We start from the raw sequence: 17,148 nt of genomic DNA on the forward strand, positions 1-17,148 counted from the left end.
TGGCGCTTTAATGTTTCATCGACCATAGGGTCAGCCAACGTAATAGTATGCTACTGGTTTAGGCCTATTCCTTTCAACCAACGCACAGTGCGCTTTTGCCGTCCTTGATTAATAAGTCAAGTCCTGATCCAGGAATTTAAGCTCTCCTACAGAAGCAGATATGAATAGGCGTATCCCAACAAAACAAGCACGCATGTATGTTAATCACATAATACTATCGAATAACCGTACTCACAATTCTAATCATATTTATTTAATGGGGCCTCATGCCCTAACCACATAATATATACGACAAGCACAAAACACTTAAGCAGGTATGGAACACTCAAGTAGGATGAACCAGCATGTGAAACAATAGCTTAAACATAACGTCACTACAACAATTTTCACTTTTAATGACTCTCTATAATGACTTACACCAATGGTGTAAGTCATTAAAAGTATTCAGGGATATTTAAAGTCTAATGGTGTAAGTCTTTAAAAGTTCTTGTTTGTGACTACCAAGGTAAGTCATTAAAAGTGGTGGGAGACGTTATTTGTTATAAATTAAAAAGTCGAAAAAATAATAATTAAGTCTGACAATGGGAGCCCTCTAACGTCTCCCTTGGGTAGACGAGTACACATCCAACGTCTCCCCTGGGAAGACGTGTACACATCGGACGTCTTCCCAGGGGAGACGTTGGAAGTGTACACATCTTCCCAGGGGAGACCACTACAACAAAATAGAGGTTTTATGACTTTAATTGTGAGACATTGGAAGTCTACAATGTCTCCCACCTAGGGAGACGTTGCTAGGGTCATTGTAGGTATATATCCCACGTCTCCCATTGGGAGACGTGCCTCACTTCCCATGTCTCCCACTAGGAGAGGTGGAAAGTCAAACGTTGACTTTCCACCTCTCCCATTGGGAGACGTGGGAAGTGACTCACCTCTCCCAATGGGAGACGTGGGAAGTCCCTAGGAGACATCCCACGTCTCCCATTGGGAGAGGTGAGTCACTTCCCACGTCTCCCAATGGGAGAGGTGGAAAGTCAATGTTTGACTTTCCACCTCTCCCAATGGAAGACATTGAAAGTCTCCCACATTTAAAAAAAATAAATTAAATAAATTTATAATTAATATTATTTTAATTTGATTTAATAATTAATTAAATTGAAATTATTTTAATTTAAATTGAAATTATTTTAATCTAAATTTAAATTAATTTAATAATCAATTAAATTGAAATACTATTAATTTAAATTGAAATTATTTTAATATAAATTTAAATTAATTTAATAATCAATTAAATTGAAAGAAAAAAATATATTTGTTAGATATATACAAGAAATACAATATTTGTTAGAAATATTCAAAATGAACAAATATTGCATTGTCTATGAATAAAGAGTTAAAAAATTAAAAAAAAAACCTATCAACGAGGTCGGTAACTTTGGATTATCGACAACATATATGTCGCCCATTCTTGTCGCAACTCATCAATTTGTGCCTTTGTATATGATGTGCTTGTTAGCTGCAAGAAATATAAAGTAAAATATATTAATTAATTATTTGATTACATTTATAGAATTGTAAAGATAATTATGTAAAAACATGGCATCACTTCATGAGTTACATCTTCAGATATAATGACAAAATCCTTAGGCCACGCTATTAGCATCCCAATGGCCTGAGCAACTATGTACATGTCCAAATCAGGATATGCAAAAGGGAGAGGACAGGTTGGCTTAAGAACACTCTTAATCATAACTTGGAAGTTGTTGCATGCCTCTCTTTCAATGAGTGTACCTGATGCAACAATGTTTGAAACCGAACAAATTGCTAATTGGCATGCTCGGCCCTGCGTAAGAAACATATTATATACAAATAATCATGTTGAAGCAGTAAAGAAATTTATTTGGTTTCAGAATATTCAAGAAAGTTTAATTACCTCTTGCAAAAGCGGTTGTAGTGCAATAATGTGGTGTTCTGCTTGAGGCACTACTGGGTCTGGAGTATAGTAGGACGCCTGCGCTGGTGGGTCGGGCACATAGTATGATGATGGTGCTGGTGGGACTCCAACGTTAGATCCTGACCCGCTCTGTTGGGCCAATAATTTTCTCAAGAGCTCTTCTTGTTGCTGAAGGCACTCTTCTAGGCGTTATGCTTGTTGACGATGCTCTTCTTCTTGTTTTCGAAATCTTTCTTCAAATTCCTTTCTAATGTTGTCATTCGAAGAAGAGGCTTTTGATTTATTTTTCGTTGAGGTATGTGTTGGAGTATTCCAGTATACTGAGCGGGACACATCGTGTCCTCCAGCCCTAACACGTCCTCGAGGCTCAGGAGTGCCCAACGCCCTCGTCAGCACATCATCAGGGCCATCAGGTGCCCATTTACCCTTAGCTTGGAGTTGCCGGTAATGATCTTGTGAAACAATATTCACAGAAAGTTATATATAAGCTAATAATATATATTTCGATATAATATGCAATCATTAGGACATGCATGAATTTTTTCGTACTGCATGCCTAATGAGCATAATGTCTTCTTTGCCTCATAAAATGAAATTGGAATTTCATTATCTTCAGGCAATAACTCCTTCAAAAAACCAAATAATTCAGTAATGCTTTTATCACTCTAGCCATGTTTAGCTTTTAGATTGTACAACCTAAGAAGCGCAGATAATTTTGTAAATCTTGTACAACCCGGGTAAATTGGTTTCTCGGCATCATTAAGGAGTGTCTCAAACTTATTTGGGTCTACTCCTGATCCATAATGTGCGTCGTCAATCATTTCATCTAATGGATCCCAGTTCTCCTCCACTATATTCCTCCTCACTCCTTTTGGTCTACTTGGCAGAGTTGGAGCAATCGGAGCTATCTCCCCATGGTAATACCAAATTGTGTAACTCTTGTCGATCCCATTGAAATATAAGTGTTCTTTAATCTTTTTAAGATCCATCTTTTTAACATTTCCACACTTAAGACATGGACAATAAGTAAAATTTGGGTCTTTCACATTTTCCGAACAAAACCTTAAGAAAAAATCGACCCCATTCCTATATTTTGCAGATAACCTATTCGCTGACATCCACTGTTTATCCATATATTCTCCTATGTCTATAGAAAAGAAAAGAAACAACACTAAATAAGCACGTGATAAAGTTGTATGTCTATATAAAACTAATTTTTTATTATCCTAGATAAAATCGGGCAGCATTTCCCCTATAATAGTGACCTAACCATCTGCATGTGAATATCAAAACAAACAATTCAAACAACATACAATAAGTTTCTTCCTTATAGAATGTCTCTATAAAACTAATTGATTATTATCCTAGATAAAATCGGGCAGCATTTCCCCTATAATAGTGACCTAACCATCTGCATGTGAATAGCAAAACAAACAATTCAAACAACATACAATAAGTTTCTTCATTATAGCTCCACAGCACACAGTCAAATTTCTCAGAACCTACTTCACTAATACACACAAGTTCTCAACCTTCCGTTATCACCGTAGCACACAATTTTAATCTCAGAACCTACTTCACTATGGATGAATATTTAAGATATTCAAACTCCTCTAACATTTGTTTAATAATATTAAAAGTAGAAGTAAGAGAATATATATGTACCTCTTGCAATCTTTAATCCGAAAGCTAGCAAAATTACTTCACTTAGTAATCAAATTCGCTATTAAATCCACAAACCAATAAAATTCAATTAATAAATAATAAATAAAACATCACTAAATATCTAGCAATATATAACGTATTATTGTAATTTTAGAAACTTAATTACCTCAAATGTGTGATTGATATAGGAATTTTGATACAAAATACTCTCTAAAATCTCACCACAAAAATCACAACCTATGAAATTAAATTAATTAATATGTTAAACATTACTAAACAAATATCACTAAATATCTAATAATAGTAAATGATATTGGTAAACAAATAAAAAAAATCCCAATGTGCCACTAATTATAACCTCAACAAAAAATCAATATAAAATTTCATAACCTAAAAACTTAATAATAAACAAAAACATAAATTTTTTCATATATTTATATTTTATAAATTATTTAATAAATTTATTTTAACATAACTATATATATAACAAAATAGTTACAATTTAAAAAAAAAATTCAAATATACAAAAATATATCTAAATTTCGAAATAAAAAATGATAAAAATTTAAAAAAATCATGAACATATATACTCTAATGAAATCTATACAATGTGATAGGTTAAATTAAAAAAAAAACGAAAAAAATCATAAATCCCTAACAACTTCCATGGAAAAACCACAAAATCCTACAATGTATATAAAAAAATGCATAAAAATGTAAAACTAACACAAAATCATGTATATTACTCATCCTAATGCAAAACCTATGATTTATTTGCAAAATAATTAACTAAAAATCAATAAAATAAAATAAAAACTTACCTTAGAACCCTAAAAAACGCAGCCCCAATTTTCTCTCCTATGGTTTTGCATGCTCTCGGGTTGGTGTAATGTGAGGAAGACAAAGATTTTGGTGATATATGAAGGGAGCACATGCAACGTCTCCCACTGGAGACGTGGGACACGTGGCACGTCTCCCAGTGGGAGACGTTGGATGTGCATTGGACTACATCCAACGTCTCCCACTGGGAGACGTGCCACGTGTCCCACGTCTCCCAGTGGGAGACGTTGGATGTACCCATAATCACTACCCCAGCCTATTTCCAACGTCTTCCACCATTTTTAATGTCTTCTAATTGTAGCCATTAATATACACTTTTAATGTCTTACACCATTAGACATTTAAAACCCCTGATAAGTTTTAATGTCTTACACCATTGGTGTAAGACATTGGAGGGAGTCATTGTATATCAAATTTGTTGTAGTGGACGTTGGATGTGTACACGTCTTCCTAGGGAAGACGTTGGAAGCCTCCCCTATATATCTCCTTCCCCAAGCCATTCACCAACCAGAAGAAACCAGAGGCGATTTCTGGGCATTTCCTTGGCGATTTTGGGCGATTTTTCTTCCGTTTTCCTCCTCCGAAAATTGATTTGAGGTAAGTTTTTAAGTTTAATTCATGTTTAATAGTTAGGAAAATGTACTATTATTTATTTTCTTTAACTATAATAGGTTAATATTGGGATTTTAGGGTATTTTGGGCGTTGCGGTTTTGGGTATTGTGGGTGATTTTGGGCGAAATTGATACCGATTTTGGCCGATTTTCTCCTCCAAAATCTAATTTTAGGTATGTTTGTTCATTTTAATTAATGTATAATAGTTATGATAATATATTTTTATTTATTTTCTTTAATTATTGTGGGTTAATATTGAGATTTTAGGGTATTGTGGGTTGCGGTTTTGGGTAATATTTTCTTGATTTGAAGAAGATTTGAGATATGATTTCATTATTAAAACAATGCATTATAGTTAGAATGATATAAATAATTATTTTTGTGCATTTTTTTTATGATTTGTGAGTTTATTATAAATATTTTTTTAAAGTTTGAAAAATGATTTTAATGAAGATTTGAGATACACAATTGGGATTTAATAGTTATACCATGTTATTTACTATTTTTTTTTTTTTACTATTTAATTCGAAAATTGTAGATTTTTTTTAATTAAATTTTTAGGTTGATTAAGTATATGTATGTGTCTAAAATAAGGAAAATAATTTAATTTTAATTTACATACTAAATTGTATGTATATAAATAAGTAATTCAAGTATATATGTTGATGATTTTTTTATTTATATTATTATATTATTAAAAAATTATATATTTGTATTTATATTTTAATTATTTTATTAACATTGAAGTAGGTTGATTATATATATTATGTTTTATTTATTTATTTAGTAATTTCTTATTTATTAATTAATTCAATTTTGTTGGTTGTGAATTTAATAGCAAAGTGCATTGCAAAGTGAAGTAAATTTTCTAGCTAGGGCTATTAATTGCAAGAGGTACGTACATTATCTTATCTCTCGTTTTAGTATTATTAAATTTTTGTTAGAGGAGTTTGAATATCTTAAATATTCATCCATAGTGAAGTAGGTTGTGAGATTAAAATTGTGTGTTGCGGTGATAACAGAAGGTTGAGAACTGTGTGTTTTAGTGAAGTAGGTTCTGGAAAATTTGTTTGTGTGTTGTGGAGCTATAAGGAAGAAACTTATTGTGTGTTGTTTGAATTGTTTGACTTGTTGTTAACAGATGGTTAGATCAATATTATAGGGGAAATGCTGTCCAATTTTGTCTAGAATTATGTATTCTATTATTATATTTGAATTTTGTTGTGATTATTTGATTTGATTTGATAAGATTGACTGATGGCTAGGTTACTAATATAGAAGAAATGCTGCCCAATTTTTCATACGCTCGGCCATATGCTTATGTAGTTTTTATTGTTTAATTTTTCATAGACATAGGAGAAGATATGGATAGAAAATGGATGTCAGTGAATAGGTTATCCGTGGAATATAAAAACGGGGTCGATTTATTCTTAAGATTTTATTCGGAGAATAGGTTACTGCCAGATACTTAGTCCTTATAACATCTGCGTTGGAGACTTATACCAAGTATTGTTTTTCTTGTGTAGTGATCATTGGATGTTGATTATATTGGCCCCATATGCATATTACGTTTGTTGTTGTGATCCGGTGAACTCAGAACTGGAAAACCGTGAAGAAATTGTGGCAGTAATAGTCAATGCTTTCAACCTTTTTCTGACCAGTCTACCAAAACCTCCCGAGATTCCAAATAATATAGAAATTGTGCAACCGAAAGTAAGTAACTACGACTTTAATTATACTGATATTTTTTATATTAATTGCTTGATATTTTATTTAAATATTAGTGTACGCACCAACCAGACAATGTGGCATGTGGATATTATGTGATGAGAATGTTCAAGGATTACATTGAACATTCATGACCTGGACGTTACTTGAAGAAAGAGGTATGTATATAAATTTATACAAAGTTAACAATTTATTTATTTTTAAAGTATATATAATCAAATAATTGATTAACTAATATATTTTACTTTGTATTTTTTGTAGCTAAACACTACGCCATATACACAAGCACAGATTAATGAAATGCGACAACACTGGGCGAACCATATGCTACCGATAATTCAAAGTCATCGTCCCACATATTAGGTTTTTTTTTTTACTTTTACTTTTTCTTTCTTACTATATGTTTAGCTAGCTAGTGTAATATTTGTTAATTTTGTATGTTTAACAACAAATATTACAATTTTGTATATTTAGCTAGCAAAAACATATTAGATATACACATTTCGGTTTTATTAATGAAAATTCAAATTTTAAATTTGTATATAATTTAGATTTTTTAATTAATATATTTAATTCTATTTAAAAAAAAATTAATATATTTAATTCTATTAATTAATATACTGAAAATAATTATTTAATTTTTAAAAAAAAAAATACAAAAACCTATGACGTCTCCCATGGGGAGACTTTGTAGACATCCAACGTCTCCCCCTGGGAGACGTTAGATGTCTACAAAGTCTCCCTATGGGAGACGTCATAGGACCACTTTAGATGGCCCCTGCAACAACATCTCCCCTAGGGGGAGACATCAAATGTCTACAATGTCTCCCCCATATAGCCATTAAATGCCTATTTTGTTGTAGTGCGTTCTCAGTGGCTCGTGCCCTAATTATGATACTTGATAACATTCAGGCCAAGCCATAACCACATATAACACGTATTGGGTGCAGTTTTCTTACCTCAAGTCTGAATATAGCGTAAAATAAGGACGACCCTCGAGCACGATCCTGGCTCCGAGCCTCTAGCGATAACCTAGTCACAACCATAATATAGGATTCCATCAATAACGAGAAAATAAAGGCTTCTTGACCGAGTCCTAGCATTTGGGGCCTCGAATTCCACTGAACGGGGTAGTGGAATCAATCCTGAGCCCAAGGAAAAGGTTCCCTTTATTAAAAACTCCCCAAAGCCAAAAATTCGCAGGCGGGCCGCAACTTGACCCTGAGGGTCGCGTCGCGCCCCCTCCTATCCGAGAGCCTCCCCCTCTGTCAAAGGGACCCGGGCAACGACTTGCCCCTGAAGGTTGCAATGCGCCTCCCACACAGAGACCTCCCAAGGCCTGGGTCCAAGCTGAGTCACAACCCCTGAAGAACAGAGTCACGACTTAGCCCCACAAACCCAGATGTTCTTCAATTTTCAACAGCCAAATTCAATCCAAACTAATCCAATTTCACCCCCAAAATCATAATTCAATTACCACAATAGTTCTAACATCTTCCCAGCAGCAAAACCCCACAAAATTCTAGTCTTAAAACTCATCAAAGCACCAATTCCAATTCTTGAGCTAAAAGGTTCAAAACACTTTAAAACATCCAAACCAACACAGAATTTTAAAGGAAAACATGATCTAGAGCTTACCTTAAGTGGAAGTTAATCTCTCAAGTTGCAACAAAACTAATCCCCCAAGTTTAGACCTTCAATCTTTAAGCTTCAGCTAGAAATTCTCCTTTAATTCACAAGGAATTCCCTAGGAAAGTTGAGAGAAAAACAGGAAGAGGGCAAGAGAAAGGAGAGAGTCAGTTTCTAAGAACACTACTACAAAAAAATATTTTTAGGACTAGCATTGCAAGTCTTAAAAAAGTTTTTAGGACTCGCGGGGCGTGAGTCCTCTATTTGAGAGCCTTAAAAACTAAGGTTTTTTAGGACTCGCGAGTGCCTTTAATTAAGTTTTAAGGACTCGCAAGAACATTTTTACGAGTCCTAAAAAATCTGGTTGAGTGCCTTTAATTAAGTTTTTAGGACTCCCATTGCGAGTCCTAAAAAATCTAGTTGAGTGCTTTAAGTAATTTTTTAGGACTCGCTTTGCATGCCCTTAAAAGTAATTTTTTTTTTTTAAATGCAGCTACAATTTTCATTTTGATTTAGAAAAAATATATCCCTGTGAGTGTCCAAAATGTATTATATATGTTAGATTTCTAAAATTTCAAAAGAAAATACAACAAAATAATTTTTTATTAATTACTCAAAAATATCATTTCAGTATTTAGTCTACTCGGCTTACAAAATCATACAACATGATAGTTTATACTACAATCAAATTTTATCATCACCAAATATTAAACAAGAAATGTATACAATGCTAGTGAGATATATTTTTTATTCTAAAAACTTCAACTGTCAATGTTGTCTAGTATTGCGCCAAAGAAATGCATCTCAATATAGACCTGGACATTATAAAAAAGTTATTTAATTATAAATATATTATAATTCAAACTTATAAATAAGTAGACACACAACAATTATAAATATATATATAATAAATGCGAGAATTAAACTATCATTTTCATTATAGGTATTCATATAGTCAAGGAGCAAACAATATCTTGTTAGATAGTACTATTTCATAAAATGTTATTCATCGAGTACATAGATGTATTTCAAAACAGTAGCAAACTACACCAAAGTAAGCAACAAAATAGACCATAAATCTACCATATTAATCCATTCAAAATAGTGGCAGTCATCTTTTTCATATTTCCACACAAAACTAAGTACAAAAAAATCTATAGAAAATCGGACAACATATCCCCTAATTTACTAGCCTAGCCATCTGTCACAATCAACACAAACATGTCAAACAACTCAAACAACACACAGGTTTTCATCCATATATCACCGTAGTACACAAAATTCTCAGAACCTACTTTACTAAGACATGCAAGTTCTAAATCTTTCGTTATCACCGTAGCACACAGAATTCCCAGAACCTACTTCACTACGGATGAATATCTAAGATATTCAAACTCCACTGAAGTGTAATACTAAAGCAATTAGAGAAGAAACACATACACATTCCTTCGTTTGATCAAAGAGAAACATAATTACCAAATCAATTACTAGTTCTATTGTTAAGAGACAAACTCAGAATAAAACATTATCCACTCTAAGTTTAAAAATAGTTATCAAGAGCTACGTTAGATTTGAATAAATATTTTGATATAATGCCATGTAACTCATATATCATGGATGATGAACTAGAGTAGGGGTCAATTTTCATTGAAATGGTTTCAAAAATCCTTAATGGAAAAAATTGTCTAATAGAAAGCAACACCTCATTTATTTGAAAAATACATTTCCCTAAACAACTTCTTAATCATATGTAATTGGAACTTATGATGGAAAAAGATATTAAAACTATTATATTGCACATCAAAATCTTTGTTTATTTGCAATAACTGATGTTGGTTTTTTTTATCTTTTTGTCTTTTAGCTAGGGACATTTTATGAAACAATTTTTCGCGAAATTATACCTATTTCACGAAACGGAACCTATTTCACCAAATAGAACCTATAATTACTAATAAGAAGAAACAAACTCAATCCACCAAAAGCACATTTACATGCAAAGAGAGGAAGATTAATTAAAAAGAAAACCAAAACCATGCCAATTTGAAAGTTGAAACATGAAATATAAGAGTGAAAAAATATAACAGAAAGGCAATTGGTAAATGAGAGGAAGAGTAGAGGTTGCATCAAGCAGAGTATATTGATTTTGCCCAATTTCAGATAGCCACCAAATGGTTGTAGAAGAGATAAGTACGTATAAGAGAACCGAAAGGCATTAACAACTATATTCTTATTACAAATAGAAAAATAAGATAAAAATGAAAACATGAAGAAAAAAAAATTCAGAATCTAAACCCAGAAACACCAAATACAAGCACAATTGAAAGAGATTGAAAAATATCATCAGGAGTTAGAGACAACTCATGCCTTTAATGAAACCCCTTCTACGCAACTAAAACCATCAAATATTTTTTTTTTAAAATAATCACTTCAGCTGCCTGTGAATTAACCCCAAGCGTTGATTCTAGATAATAAATTTCTTCATGCTATATAAATATATATTCCTAAAAACCAAATATCATATATCCTAAATCTATTTCAAATCATATAAACCCTGGAAATTAGGTTAAAAAGATAAGAAAATAGGCCACAATCACCAACGTAAGCTTAGTTAAAGGTTCACAATAGGTGGCAGAACAAACACCGTTAAAGGATCTTTCTAAGATTAATTTTCAGAATGTTATATTATATGTATGATTCTAAAATCTCACGGACGGGGTTTATTCAACAACCTGTTTTACTCTTTTGGGAGAGAAAAGATGAGGATTTGATTCAAATTCTAGAAAGACCTATCCTGCACTTATAATCTCGAAAGCACAAATCTGTGATCACATAGATCACATAGTTACTCTATATCGGCTCTTTTGAGGCTCAGATTAAGCAAATTTTGTGATTAGTAGCAAAATTTAAATTCAACTTAATTATTAATTAGGCGGTCAAATGTTAAATATCCGGATCACAAATTTATCATTGTGGCAGCCATCTTTTTCATATTTCCACACAAAACTAAGTACAAAAAAATCTATAGAAAATCGGACAGCATATCCCCTAATTTACTAGCCTAGCCATATGTCACAATCAACACCATGTCAAACAAATCAAACAACACACGGGTTTTCATCCATATATCAATGCAGCACACAAAATTCTCAGAACCTACTTTACTAAGACATGCAAGTTTTCAACCTTCCGTTATCACCGCAGCACACAGAATTCCCAAAACCTACTTCACTACGGATGAATATCTAAGATATTCAAACTCCACTAAGTACAAAAATATTTTACAGATAGCCATAAATTAGAAGTCTTAACTCAACTAGGAAACTATTTTTTTATAATTCAAACTCAGATAAGCTCTAATAAAAATCTTTAAAATATATGAAAGTAAAACTACAATCAATTTCTAATTACATGAAACATGTTTGGTATTAATTACCTTTTCTACACCTTGAACTGAGGACCTTTCCTTTCTGGAAGCATCACCATGTTCAGCTTCAGCAGCTAAACTGTCATGGACATCCACAACATCCTATTAACAGTGGCAAATGTGAGAAGTAAAGGCAGTGAGAATATTTACAAAAGCAATTCATAGTGCTTATAATAACAGACCAATTTCAAGAAAAAAAATATTCTAAATGTTATTGCTGCAGTGCAGGAATAAAATCCACAATAGCAAGAACTACTAAAAAAGACTCCAGCAATCAAAACCATCACACAAGAAAAAGAAACTGACAATTTATTCTTCCGTATGATACTACAACAAGTAGATGTAGCTGTTTCGCATATGTATATGTAGAAAGAAAAAATTCTAACACTATACAACTTCCAGTTCTCGTGCTGCTCAAAATAAGGTGAGCTTTGAATTGGTTTGGAGAAAAATAATTACAAGAGTCACCATCAATTTAATATACAATTGCCAACTAATTTTTTTATATATGAAACAACAAGACATAGAAATTATCATTATTTTATTCAATATGGTGTATTAGTATATTATAGGGATTAGTATATAATCAATTACTCAATAGTGACTCACAAATTATTAACCAAATTATTTCATATTATCTCAAACTAAGTCTAAGAATGCATAACTTGGCATAATATCATAAAAACCTGTAGAGTCCAAGAACTTTACTTAGCTAAGTTAGATAGTAGTATTATAGTAGTAATAGTATTATCTTTATGACTGTGGATTTTGGTTCAGACCGGGAATTATTTGGACACTCATAGTAGTACTTGTAGATTTTCTAAGTTTAACTTATAGTTTAAGAATATTAATGTTAACCTAAGGTTTGATTATATGACTGATATTACGGATAATATTTATTATACTATAAGGTTTAGATAAGGACCAATAGGATTTTAAGCACATGTTATGTATGGATGATTAAGGATTAAGTATTTTGAGGATTAAATTTAATAAGGAGTAAAGTTTGAATGCTATAAGGTCAGTCAGCAGCTTTGAATACGTTGAGGGCTTAGTCAAGGTTGTTTACTACATTCAAACTTAGCTAAAAATGTGTAATTTCATGTTTAATTAATCAGTGTGTGCCGATATATCGAAGCTATAGGGGGCAATATATCGCAGCACGTAGATACAGAAAACACGAGACGATGCATGACAGCCTCGGGCATACTGGCCCAGGCGATATATCGCCTACAGGGGGCGATATATCGCCTCCTTCAGCTTATTTTGAAACATTTTGAAATCGTTTTCCATTCAGCCATTCAACCTCTTGATAAGTCCAGTACCTTTTTGAACGAGTCTTCAGCCTCTGCTGAACGATTATTCAAATTATTTTCACATAAAAAGCCATTATTTTTATTCAAGGAAAATCAAGATCCTTTCATTCCTAAACTCTATAAATAGGACCTAGTACCCAGCCATTATTCATCTTTTGCTCTAAGTTCAGAGGCTGCAAGTGCTAAGTGAGTGTGAGAGTATAAACACCTGGGTTTGGAAATCATAAGCTTGATCATCATAAGCTTATCAAACACTTTGGGAAGTAAGGTTTTAGAGTATTTCAGTTTGAGGTGTAGATTGGTCTTACAAGTCTTCAAGGTAACCCAAAACTCTAGTTCAATTCTGTATTTGTTCTTTTAAGTTCTCATAATCTTCTACTCAGCCTCTAACCTTAATCTTTATTTTGGTTAGAAAATTTAAGTTCTTGAGCACATAAGTTTTGGTAAGTATGTGTCTCAATGGTTTAGTCTTCCCATTCCCTTTCATCTCTTTTTCTTCATTAGACTCACTCTTTTTCATAATGGTTTTAGGAGTGTTCCAAAAGTCCCAACGCTGTCCTCTTATCCCAGTAACTTTGGTAAGGAAAATAGGATAGAATATATATGTTTTATGCTTATGTTATCTTATGTGTTATGTTATTAAATATGTTATAAATATGTTATGAATGTGTATGTTTGTAGGCTTGGGCATATGACCCATAAGACTAACAAGACCCCAAATAGATTATGGGCATATGACCTACTTAGCTAGTAGGACCCCACTAATCTCATGGGCATATGACTTGTTTAGTCTATGGGACCCCAAGTAATAATGGCCATTATAATAAGTGTATGTAATAAGTGTTATGATATGTCTTTATGTTTATTATGAAATTTATGTTTATGACTATGTGTTAGATTTTCCTTGCTGGGCATTAGGCTCATTCCTTTTTGTTTATATGTGCAGGAAAATAGCTTTAGTGGCAGTAAGGTTCGTGGATGCTTGGAGAATGTGTATCGATGATGAATGGATTCAAGGAGTCGAGCGTTCGATTCTCGAGGATGTAGTCATGTTTTACTTTTTATGGTTTTACATGTATTTTCCGCACTTCTTATGTAATTCCTTTCATTTTAAATCATGTTTTGTTTTTAAAGACAATGGGATCCCATATCCTTCTTGATATTTTTTGTAAGTAACTCTCATTTTTACAAGTTACCTAATAAACTTATGGTATTTTCGCAATGTAAGCTTTATTAAGGATTTGTATGTATAGTTTCATTAATGGTCCAAAAGTCTAGAGTAGTGGGTCATTACAAAACCTCAAAAGTCATGAAAATCAAATTAAGAGCAAAAGCAAATATCATGGATAGAAATATAAGAAGCAAAATATCGACTCTATATAATACAATTAAAAGATTTAACAATAATTAACTCATTTATTCTTTTATTTTATTTTCTTTAATATATTTTAACCCAATCTAATCTTATCCAATACCATATCCAAAATGTTTAGAAATGAGTAGATACACTTTCAATTCAAGTCTTTATATTTTCGTTTATAGTCTATATTCTCTGCTTGCTCATCTTAGTATAATCTCAAAGTGATGATAACAGGACTTGTTTTTTGAAATTCTGTTTTATGGTTAAAACTATCAATGAAAGTGGAAAATTACGGTGAGCAACTAACGCAGAAGAAATGAAAGTAGAAGGCAAGGAGACCAACTACTATCTGAGTTGATAGGGGCCTAAGCATACAAATGAAGAATAAATCTGATTTTTCAAAAGCCACATTGTGAACATGCCTAGAATCGAAAGATAATACACAACTAATTCAGTATAAAATTATTAGAAAGGATACTTGGAACTAAAAAAGTGGAATCTTATGGACACATTGAATAGAATACATTTAAAAAAAATATATGGTATTTATTTCTTAGATACTAATGGTAACTAGTAGCTAATGCTTCAATAAACAAGGAAAGTTAAAAATATAGCATTTTTTCAATACCTGAATGCTATGACTTCAATGAACTTTGTGTCGATCTGCAATGAAAACAATTACAACTTTTATCAATGGAATAACCTGGTAAGATGTTGTAATTCATAAACAATTATCTTGATAAACAAAATTTTATTTTACTTGTGAAATAAAACAAGGAAATATATTTTATATATATTATTACCCCAGTTTCCTCCTCAACTTCTCTCACAGCTCCTGTAATGTATGGCTAATAATAATTGTCAAGTACAACTTACGCTAAAACCACTCTTGTAATAATAATCAAAGTATGTTCATGGTAGCAAGACGAAATCCCAAATTGCCACTGAAGAAAAGAATCATATACATCAAGATTTTTCTTTAGTTATTATAAAATAGTTTCCAAAAATTAGAAAATAAAGACTTACCGTGACCCAAACAAAGAAAGCTAACTCGAAAGAGATCTGAAAATAATAAAATAAAACATTGTCAGAAGTAAAGCCATATATTATATATGATTTTTTTTTAAAAAAGAAAACAATATATATAGTTATATATATTACCATAAATAAAGTTAAATGCAAGAGGGTCAAGACGAATTTGGGGTGACCAAACCAAAAAAGGCTATCATTTGGTTGTACCAAAGGATTTCCCATGATAATATTATCCTTTTCATCAAGTGTATGAGCCATCCTTGCCACAATCACTCCAAGCTTGGTACCAAGAACAAGCACAATCTATAAATACAAATTAGATATCTTAATCATTAGCATATTAAACAATAAACAACCAATTAATTATGCTAAATATTTGTAAAACAAAAACAATTTTGTTGACCATAAGTTAATAATTATGATATAATCAAGTAGGTATTTTCCATAGACCAATAAATGCAGGATCACAATGTTTCTCTTGTACTACAAGAACCTGTAGTTAACATGAGTCACTTTAGCATCACGTTTCAGACAATGAGACAAAGGACTTTAACATGGACGAATTTAGTATGGGAAAATAGAACACTAAGTTTAATTGCAAAGACAACCTAAATGACTAAGGTCAAATGACTCAAATGCCAAAATTAAGCCAAAATAACTCACCTTCACAGCAATTGGAACAAACTCAGATAGTTCAACGTGTAGCTTATGCCAAACTTCTTTGTCTCATTGAAGACCACTTGTTTTTATATGACATAACATGGTTCGTACGTACCTAGCAAATTATCAGGAACCACACAAATTCTGATGCTCAAAACAAAACAAAAGAAAAACACTCGTCAACAGCAAAAATTCCCCATTGGCATAAATTTCAATGCTCTTAGGGTGAAAATGTTCATAACCATTCAACAGCAATGCATATCACCATTAGAAAAATAAATTAAACTTAAATATAGGTAAACAGAATAAAGAGGCATCACAATGTCTCAAACTTCCTTTTGGATGTTCATTGTAAAAACAAGGATCAAGTCACCAGAACCATTATGAAAACAAAGTAAGTTAAATGAAGTCAAAGAGCAGAAGCACGCATACCTATCGAGCCTCTGAGTCGTCCAGCCCCAGCGAGCCACCAAGCCTCCGCGCCGTGCAGCCCCAACGAGCCCCCAAGCCTCCACGTCCTGCCCAACCCCTGCACCGTCGAGCTCAGACCCGAGACCCCCCCACCCGCCCTCGAGCCCAGCCCTCGAGCCACCAGTCGTTGTTGTCGAGCCTAGCCCCGAGCCACCAGTCGTTGCTGTCAAGCCGAGCCCCCTGCCGCCGAACAGCCCGACCCCCTTGCCGCCGTCGACCACCATTCCCTGAGCCCCTACCGTCGTCGTTTGGGCCTAGCAGAAAAAATGCGATCGAGAGAGGGAGAAAGGAAAGTATAAGGATCGGGTGGGAGAAAGGGATTTGGGTATGTATATATATATATTTTTTATAAATAAAAATTAGATTATATTATTTAGATAAAAAAAAATGTGATTATAAAACTCCCAATTTTATACTCCTAATACTATAAAAAATAATTTTAAAAATCACAACTATACA

At 32.7% G+C, this 17,148-nt stretch overlaps 1 long non-coding RNA gene across 1 annotated transcript; it reads right to left on the minus strand.

Moving 5' to 3' along the window:
* Positions 1 to 9,011: 9,011 nt before the first annotated feature.
* Positions 9,012 to 16,736, minus strand: LOC133790103 (uncharacterized). The gene is made up of 2 exons (XR_009873895.1): positions 16,651 to 16,736; positions 9,012 to 9,241 (listed from the first exon to the last, which is right to left on the minus strand). It is a non-coding gene; the product is annotated as an uncharacterized LOC133790103 (long non-coding RNA).
* Positions 16,737 to 17,148: the final 412 nt, after the last annotated feature.

This window comes from Humulus lupulus, chromosome 7 (genome assembly GCF_963169125.1).
Source record: "Humulus lupulus chromosome 7, drHumLupu1.1, whole genome shotgun sequence".
Lineage (NCBI taxonomy): Eukaryota > Viridiplantae > Streptophyta > Magnoliopsida > Rosales > Cannabaceae > Humulus > Humulus lupulus.